The following is a 9,505-nucleotide window of genomic DNA, read 5'->3' on the forward strand; positions in this document are numbered from 1 at the left end:
CTCGACGCCTGGAGGAAGATTGCCTCATCTTCCGCCTCAGGACCCTTCAACCCCAGGGCATCAATGTGGATTTCATCAGTTTCTTCATTTCCCCTCCCCCCACCTTACCCCAGTTCCAACCTTCCAGCTCAGCACTGTCCTCATGACCTGTCTCATCTGTCAATCTTCCTTCCCACCTATCCACTCCACCCTCCTCTCCGACCTATCACCTTTACTCCCACCTCCATCCACCTATTGCACTCCCAGCTACCTTCTCCCTAACCCCACGCCCCTGCCATTTATCTCTCCACTCCTGAGGCTCACAACCTCGTTCCTGATGAAGGGCTTTTGCCCGAAATGTCGATTTTCCTGCTCCTCAGATACTGCCTTACCTGCTGTGCTTTTCCAGCACCACTCTAACCTTGACTCTAATCTCCAGCATCTGTAGTACCCACTTTCGCCTCGCAGCCTTTTTTGCTGCTAAGGCCTGGGGTTGCTACAGTTGTGAAGTTAAGATAGCAACTACAGTAAGAAGGCAAAACTGTCACAAAACTGCAATTCAACAACTGCAGATTTCAGTCACGTAACATGGTGGCCATTGTGATGTGAAGAAGCGCTAAAGATCCAGCACAATGTCTAATTCTGCCATTACCAGATAGTAGTAATTTGCAATTCCTGTGTGTTGGTCTTATTGGGAGTCTGGGTGTCCCAAACAGTATATAGATACAATAGGTAACATGCCAAATCTCCAGGAATTAAAAGGAGGTGGTCGTGGTATTGGCATAGTTGTAATATTGCCAGACTTGTAATCCAGAGCACCAGGTTAACCTTCTGGAAACATCAATTTGATGCCACCAAGGAAGATAGTGAAATTTATATTCAATAAAAATCTGGAATACAAATGGCAACTGATTATCATAAAACCAATCTGGTTCACTTTAGGAATGTTTCCTTTAGGGAAATAAATCTATCCTTACCTGATCTGGCTTCATGTGACTCCAGAGCTTCAACAGCGTTGACTCTTAACCGCTCTCTGAGCAATTAATGCAGGCCTAGAATGCAAGATCCACTGGAATTCCAAAAGGGGACTCCTTCATAGTTCTTTAATTTTCTTTTAGAATTCAGTTGACTGGGAAAATGTTTTTGTTTCTCTCAGGGTCTGGATGTTGACAATGGGACAGAGTGTAAATGTTGATCCATTGCTCCCCCACAGAAGTTTCTCATGGCAAACCCCAATGATGGTCATTGAACTACCACTTTTGAAATTCTATGAAGACAATTCAAGCACAGTAGACAATGGGGACCCAGTAGATGTGGTGTACCTAGATTTCCAAAAGACCTTCAACAAGGTGCCACACAAGAGGCTGCTGCATAAGATAAAGATGTATGGTGTTACGGGTAATGTATTAGCATGGACAGAGCATTGATTAACTAACAGGAAGCAAAGGGTGGGGATTAATGAGTGCTATTCTGGTTGGCAATCAGTAACTAGTGGTGTGCCTCAGGAATCAGTGTTGGGACCACAATTATTCACAATCTACATAGATGATTTGGAGTTGGGGACCACGTGTAGTAGTGTGTCAAAGTTTGCAGACGACACTAAGATGAGTGGCAGAGCAAAGTGTGCAGAGGACTGTGAAACTTTGCAGAGGGACATAGATACTTTAAGCAAGTGGGCAAAGGTCTGGCAGATGGAATACAATGTTAATAAATTGTGAAGTCATCTATTTTGGTAGGAATAACAGTAAAAAGGACCATTACTTGAATGGTAAAAAGTTGCAGCATGCTGCTATGTAGAGGGAACTAGGTGTTTTTGTGCATGAATCACAGAGGTTGGTTTGCAGGTACAACAGGTAATTAGGAAGGCAAATGGAATTCTGTTCTTCATTGCTAAAGGAATTGTGTTTAAAAGCAGAGAGGTTATGTTGCACCTGTATAGAGTGCTGGTGAGGTCACATCCGGAGTACTGGGTGCAGTTTTGGTCTCCTTATTTGAGAAAGGAGGTACTGGCACTGGAGGTGGTACAGAGGGGGTTCATTAGGTTGATTCTGGAGTTGAGGGGGTTGGTTTATGAGGAGAGACTGAGTAGAGTGGGAGTATACTCATTGGAATTTAGAAGAATGTGGGGGGGTGGGGGGGATCTTATAGAAACATATAAAATTATGAAGGCAATAGATAAGATAGACATGGAGAGGATGTTTCCACTGGCCAGTGAAACTAAGAGAAGAGGGCATAGCTTCAAGATTAGGGGGAGCAGATTGAAGACTGAATTGAGAAGGAACTTCTTCACCCAGAGGGTTGTAAATCTATGGAATTCCTTGCCCAGTGAAGTAGTTGACGCTACTTCAGTAAATGTTTTTAAAGCTAAGATAGTTCTTTTTGAACAATAAAGGGATTAAGGGTTCTGGTGAGAAGGCAGGTAAGTGGAGCTGAATCTACGAAAAGATCAGCCATAGTCATATTTAATGGCGGAGCAGGCTTGAAGGGCCAGATGGCCTACTCCTGCTCCTAGCTCTTATGTTGTTGTGTTGTTGATAAATAGATTCAGGACTGGCCACAGTCCCTGGACAACAAATCTCTGTCAATGGGGTCTTAGTGCAAATCTGTTATGCACTTGTGGAAAGACTGAAACAATGCTGCATATTGTTGAGGAATGTTGGCCAAGTGATGAACTAATTATGTTAAATTCAGTAAACAAGAAGCTGATCGCTTAGCTTTGGGAATTTGCTAAATAAATAGATAGAGGGGACAGGATCTCTAGAAGCAGTGGTGATGGTGGTGGACAGCATGGAGCAAGAGAGCTGAGCACTTGTCTGTGACCTCCTCTTCCAGATGGTAACAGAGAGGGAGGGCATTGAGCAAGGAAGTTGACCAATTGTCCAGGACCTCCACCAGCAGGTGGCAATGGGAGGAGATGGCAGTTTGAGAAGCCAAATTGACTCTCGCTGAAAATGAAAGTGTGCCTTTGGTGGAGACTGTTCTGATGAGAAGGAAAAGCAGATGGACAAAGGTATTCCTCAGTTCAGGATAACAAATATTAGCGCTGATGAACAGTCATTTAGCCCAGAAAAGTTAGCTTGCTGTCTCTCCATGGATGCTGCCTGAACCGTTGTGAGTTTTGTTTTTTTTTGTATTTTTTGTTTTCATAACCAATGTGGTCAGTCTGTGCATGCAGTTACTTGTTTATCCTTAATTACCCTTCCTGTTTGTAAAAACCTAATGCTAGTCGAATAAAGAATCCCTGCTTCATAGAATGATAGCATCCCTACAGTGTGGAAACAGGCCATTTGGCTCAACAAGTCCACATCGACCGGCCGAAGAGTATCCCACCCAGAACCTTATTAATCTACATTTCTTTCTGATTATTGCACCTAACGTACACATCCTTGAACATTACGGGCAATTTAGTATGGCCAACTCACCTACCCTGCATATCTTTGGATTGTAGGAGGAAATTGGAGTACATGAAGGAAACCCACTCAGACACAGGGAGAATATACAAACTGCACACAGACAGTCGCCCGAGGCTTCATGATCTTTGAGTCTTTATGCATCTAAATTTCATGTTACCTGGAGATGGTGGACAGCCTGAGGAAGCAAGAGTTTGATTTAGTCATTTTGAGGGAGATAGGCAGGTAGCCTTCATTGTATTCCAGTGAGAACTGAATTGAATTAGCTTTCCTGTCAACATATTCGAATGAGCAGAATGAAAAGTTTACAAGTTACCACTTACAGCACCATCTTAGGTTCGGACTACCTAAGTACAATCCTTAGTTACAGAATCGAGAAATTAAGAAAAAGTTACATCACAGTTTTGCACAGTAGAACCATAGGGCAGAAAAGCAAGCGTTTAAAAGATGAACATCACTGTGTTTCTCAAAGGACACTCTGCAGCAGACCAGTGTAAGTAGCCTCTGTGTGATCTGGCCACTGGCTGCTGTCATGCTCTGCACTGGGCTGCTTCGGGCTGCTGGTTGCTGGCACCCCCACTCCAGCTGCTGCTAAGGGGAATGCGGAAGGTCTGGAACAGATGCAATAGACATGTGATCTGTCCAACAGGAGGTGATGGCTACTGCACTACACCTAGCAAAATGGGAGACTAGATTAGATTAGATTACTTACAGTGTGGAAACAGACCCTTTGGCCCAACAAGTCCACACCAACCCTCCGAAGAGCAACCCACCCAGACCCATTCCCCTACATTTACCCCTTCACCTAACACTACAGGCAATTTAGCATGGCCAATTCACCTAACCTGCATATCTTTGTGACTGTGGGAGGAAACCGGAGCACCCGGAGGACATCCATGCAGACATGGGAGAATGTGCAAACTCCACACAGACAGTTGCCCGAGGCAGGAACTGAACCCGGCTCCCTGGCGCTGTGAGGCAGCAGTGCTAACCACTGTACCACCGTGAGGCATTGGTCTCCAGGAGATCTTCATACAATAACATACAGCTGCCAGCAGAAGAGATTTTTGCTGATGGAGGTAAGAAAAGTTTGAAATCTCCAGGCTACTCCATGCTCCCACTGCACTGCACCTCCCTGCTGAGGTGCTGGGCCACTTTGACATGGGGCCAGTAAAACACTGGGAAAATTGTAGATTTGAATACAGTCAGTTGTTTAACTGTCCAGCTCAGGTGGCTTCCTGCTGCTTCCAGTTGGGGTTACAGATATCAGACTCAGCCTATTCAGGGGGAAAATAGCTGCAGGCAATACACATGTGCATAATCAACCTATGGCATTATTCTCAAATTTTACTCACCTTCCCGCCTCCATCTGCCTGGATAAAATACCACCATCTGCATCTTGATACCTAATGCTAAAAGGATGGGGAGGAGACCAAGAAAGACTGCTTCCCAGGCCTCCTTGACATATCTAGAGGTCCAGCTGATGGATCTGAGGGAAGGCAGTGACACAATGACTTTGAAGGATGGGATGAAGAGGTTAGTTTGGCTAGCCTGGCAAGAATCAACAGCAAGGATAGAAAAAGTCACCAGAATATGTGTCCCCTCCAGTCTCTAACCTCAAATCAATGCACTGAGAGCATTCTGGGCTTCTGGAGAGTGGAAGAGGTAACTGGCATTGCTGAGAGTGTGGTGCTGGAAAAGCACAGCAGGTCAGGCAGCATCTGAGGAGCAGGAGAATCAGTGTTTTGGGCATAAGTCCTTCATCAGACCTGCTGTGCTTTTCCAGCACCACACTCTCGACTCTGATCTCCAGTATCTGCAGTCCTCAGTTTCTCCAATGTAACTGGCAGAACCTATTTGGATATCAAGCTGCGCACTCTGACTTTCCCAGCATTCTCCTGGGAACTTCTTTTCAGGACAGCATGAGTTCCAACCCAACTCGCTCCCTTCTCTCTGCAATTTAACTTAAACCCTATCTGAATGCCCAACGTTTCGACTTACTCTTGTCCTTTGTCCCCTTGCACTCAGGCCCCACAATCACCCTTCACAAATGCCCATTTGGCATGGCAGGTCTGGCGAATGAAGAGAGACTGAATGACGTTAGGAATATATTCACTGGAACTTAGAAGAATGGCGGGGGATGGGGGAGCAGGAGTCACATTGAAATCTATGAAAAAAGTATTAAAACATTTGACAGGAGGGATGTTCCCAATGACTGGGGAGCCTAGATCCCGGGACCACAGTCTAAAGATTCAGGGTAAACCACTAAGGTCTAAGATAAGGAGAAATTTCTTCAGCTAGAGACTGAAGCCAACATATTGAATGTTTTCAAGAAGAAGTTAGATATAGTTCTTCGGCATAAAGAAATCAAACGGGATGGGGAGAAAGTGGGAATAGAGCACTGAGTTGGATGATCAGCCATGGTCATATTGCATGTTGGAACAGGCTGGAAAAGCTGAATATCCTACTCCCACTGCTTTTTTTCTGTGTTTCCCTCCTCTCAACTTATGTCACTATGAATATTTCCTCCGGTGCACAAAGGAAAGCCATGAATTTGGCAAGAAGTGGAGGCCTGTGAGTGGAGATCCTCCAGTATTGGGTACCTTGGTGATTACTGGCAATGCGACAGCATGTTGGAGTGATCCTGTTCCGTGAGGCTGCTACCTTCAACAATAACTCGCCAAGAAAGTTTGACCCTTCTGTGGCTTCAAATTATAGAAACCGTACAGCATGGAAATGTGGATGATTTTGGGATAGTGTAGGGGGATGAGCTGAGACTACTTCACAGTCGGCATTGAGGGCCGAAGGCCTGTTCTGCACTGTATTGGTCTATGTTCTAAACAGGCCCTTCAGCCCAACAAGTCCACACTGACCCTCTGAAGAGTAACCCATTGCCCTACTATATTATCCTATATTTACCCCTGACTAATGCACCTAACCTACACATCCATGAACACCATGGGCAATTTAGCACGGCCAATTCACCTAATTTGCACATCTTTGGACTGTGGGAAGAAATCGGAGCACCTGGAGGAAACCCCGCAGACACGAGGAGAATGTGCAAACTCCACACAGACAGTCACCCGAGGCTGAAATTGAACCTGCATCCCTGGCGCTGTGAGGCAGCAGTGCTAACCACTGAGCCACCGTGCCGCCCCAGAGGGTTGGTGCAGATTTAATGGGCTGAATGGCCTGCTTCCACACTGTAGGGATTCTATGATTCGACCTTGTAATGGGAAGGCGTGACCCCTCCCCCACCCCATGTGCAGATCTCCGTCCTCCTGCTCTACCCTGTGGAGAACAATGTGGCTGAGTATAGAGCAACTTGTGTTAATGCCAAGTTAAAAATCACACAACACCAGGTTATAGTCCAACAGGTTTAATTGGAAGCACACTAGCTTTCGGAGCGACGCTCCTTCATCAGGTGATTGAAGGAGTGTCGCTCCGAAAGCTAGTGTGCTTCCAATTAAACCTGTTGGACTATAACCTGGTGTTGTGTGATTTTTAACTTTGTACACCCCAGTCCAACACCAGCATCTCCGAATCATGTGTTAATGCCGGTTGGGATATGCAGAAATGAGCGGTGAAATCAGTTCTTATCATTTTTTTATTAATAACATTGATAATTGACAGATCTTTGTTCGTTTTCAATCCCATCTGACAGAAACCTGGAAGAGGATGGGATAACGTCAGACTTCAGACTGACCAATGATTTCAGGGGATTTAACTCCCTGCATGTACACAAACTAGCTTCCCGTTCCCTGGCAAAGCACCCGCACTCCTTGATAATATTCTTGATTAAGGAAGACAGGCTGTTGAACCTTCTCATCCTGGGATCATCAGGACACACTCTGGAATGTCACACTTCAAAAGGAGCAGTCATTTATATTGAATGAGAGAAGGATTGGCAAGTCAACGCTGATTGCTCAAGACCATGCCATGGAGTGTGCACCAGGGAACTATTATTTTATTTTACTTTTATTTTATTTTTCAGCAGTACTTCAAACTCTCTGCTATCCTTTTGTGATCAGCTCACAGCATGTAACAAATCAGAATACAAATATAAATCCATGGTGAATTTTGAGTGGGTCTTTTAACAAATAAGAGCTTCAGGCTTTTTTTTTCATGGTTTGATTTAGGATTACCACTCAGAATTTGGACGATAACAACTTGAGTGTTGAACTTACTGCTAGAGATGTTTTCTCTCAGCTTCTTGCATTCAAGGTTATATCAGGATTTTGGCTCTGGAATGGCAGGAGATAGTCACCATATAGTTGGGAATGAGAAAGTACACAGTAAAGATGGGGAGGTACGGAGGCTCAGTGGTTAGCACTGCTGCCTCACAGCTTTAGCGGCTCCAATTCAATTCCACCCTTAGGTTACTATGCAGCGTTTGCACATTCTCCCTGTGTCTGTGCAGATTTACTCTGGGTGCTCCAGTTTCCTCCCAAGACCCAAAGATATGCAGGTTGGGTGGATTGGCCATGCTAAATTGCTTGAACTGTCCAGTGATGCATAGACCAGGTGGATTAGCCATGGGAAATGCAAGGTTACAGGGATAGGGATTGGGGGTCTGGGTGGGATGCTCTTCGGAGGGTTGGTGTAGACTCAATGGGCTGAATGGCCTGCTTTCACGCTTTCATGACTCATTCCCTACTCCTTTCTTTCCTGTCATTTCTTCATGTAAAATGTGCCATCATGTTATGGAAAGGAATCATTGACTAGGGACCACAATAATGAGATAAGCTATAAGAAGGGCTTATTTAAATTCAGAGTTAGCAATGCTTCTAATAAATCAATGAGGCCTGGAAGATAATCCGAGAACAGCTAACCCGAGAATGCAACTTTAAAAAAAAGGTTTTGTGATTTACACATGAAAAAAGTGAAACTATCACTGTATTCTAACAGATGAAAGGCTTAACAGACAATCAATTTTTCAATGTATAATTTCAGTTAGATCACATTGCAAATTTTTGCTATAAAGTCTGTGTTACGATCGAGCCCTCCACAATCATCTGATGAAGGAGCGTCGCTCCGAAAGCTAGTGTGCTTCCAATTAAACCTGTTGGACTATCACCTGGTGTTGTGTGATTTTTAACTTTGTACACCCCAGTCCAACACCGGCATCTCCAAATCCTGGAAGATAACCAACTGCCTCCATAGGCTCTTTAACTTGTTAAAGCAGGATCCTTTCTATTGTGTCCTTAACTCGATTCAACCACTTTCCTATCATTTAAATGGAAAATCCACATAACCACTGATGAACTTAGAAAGGCTTTGGTTCAAACCAAACCTATTGCCTATTCTGCATTTTGGGAGGTCAAATGCAAGAGGAATGTATAGAGTAAATGGCAGGACACTTAGGAGCATTGATGTACAAAGAGATCCTGGGGTGCAGGTCCATATCTCCCTGAAAGTGGCAACACAGGAAGGAGTACATCATGCTTGCCTTCATCAGTCAGGGCATTTTGTACAAAAATTGGCAAGTCATTCTGCAGCTGTATAAGACTTCAGTTAGGCCACAATTAATGTAGTGTGTGCAATTCTGGTCACCACACTATAGGAAGGATGTGGAGGCTTTGAAGAGGGTGCAAAAGTGAATTACCCAACGCTGCCTAGATTGGAGTGTATTCAATATCAGGAGAGGCTGGATTGTTTTCACTCGAGCCGAGGGGCAACCTGTTAGAAGTGTATAAAATCATAAGAGGCATGGATCGGAGTAGCCTTCCCAAGGTGGAAATGTCAAATACTAAGGGGCATGGGTTTAAGGTGAGATGGGGAATGTTTAAAAGGAGATGTGCAAAGAAAGATTTTCACATTAGAGTGAAGGTGTCTGCAACATGCTGTCAGGGGAGATGGTAGAAGCAGATAAGAGGCATTTCAACAGATATATGAGCAGGCAGGGAATAGAGTTACACAGACCATGTGCAGGCAGATGGATTAGTTTAGAATAGCATCATGGGTGGGCCGAAGGACGTGTTCCTGTGCTGTACTGTTCTGAGTTCTATATGAGAAATGTCTAGAATTTCTCAATCCCAATGAGTGACTGAAGGCAAATGGCCTCAATGTTATCTCCTGACAGTTAGGATCCTGAATGGTGGGGCTGGAGGGTTTGC

At 44.6% G+C, this 9,505-nt stretch overlaps 1 long non-coding RNA gene across 1 annotated transcript; it reads left to right on the forward strand.

The window, feature by feature from the left end:
• Positions 1 to 961: 961 nt before the first annotated feature.
• Positions 962 to 8,450, forward strand: LOC122557124 (uncharacterized). The gene is made up of 3 exons (XR_015758679.1): positions 962 to 1,377; positions 2,812 to 2,989; positions 7,054 to 8,450. It is a non-coding gene; the product is annotated as an uncharacterized LOC122557124 (long non-coding RNA).
• Positions 8,451 to 9,505: the final 1,055 nt, after the last annotated feature.

This window comes from Chiloscyllium plagiosum, unplaced genomic scaffold (genome assembly GCF_037043375.1).
Source record: "Chiloscyllium plagiosum isolate Xiang-an unplaced genomic scaffold, Cpla_swu_hap1 HiC_scaffold_11, whole genome shotgun sequence".
In the NCBI taxonomy this organism is placed as follows: Eukaryota; Metazoa; Chordata; class Chondrichthyes; order Orectolobiformes; family Hemiscylliidae; genus Chiloscyllium; species Chiloscyllium plagiosum.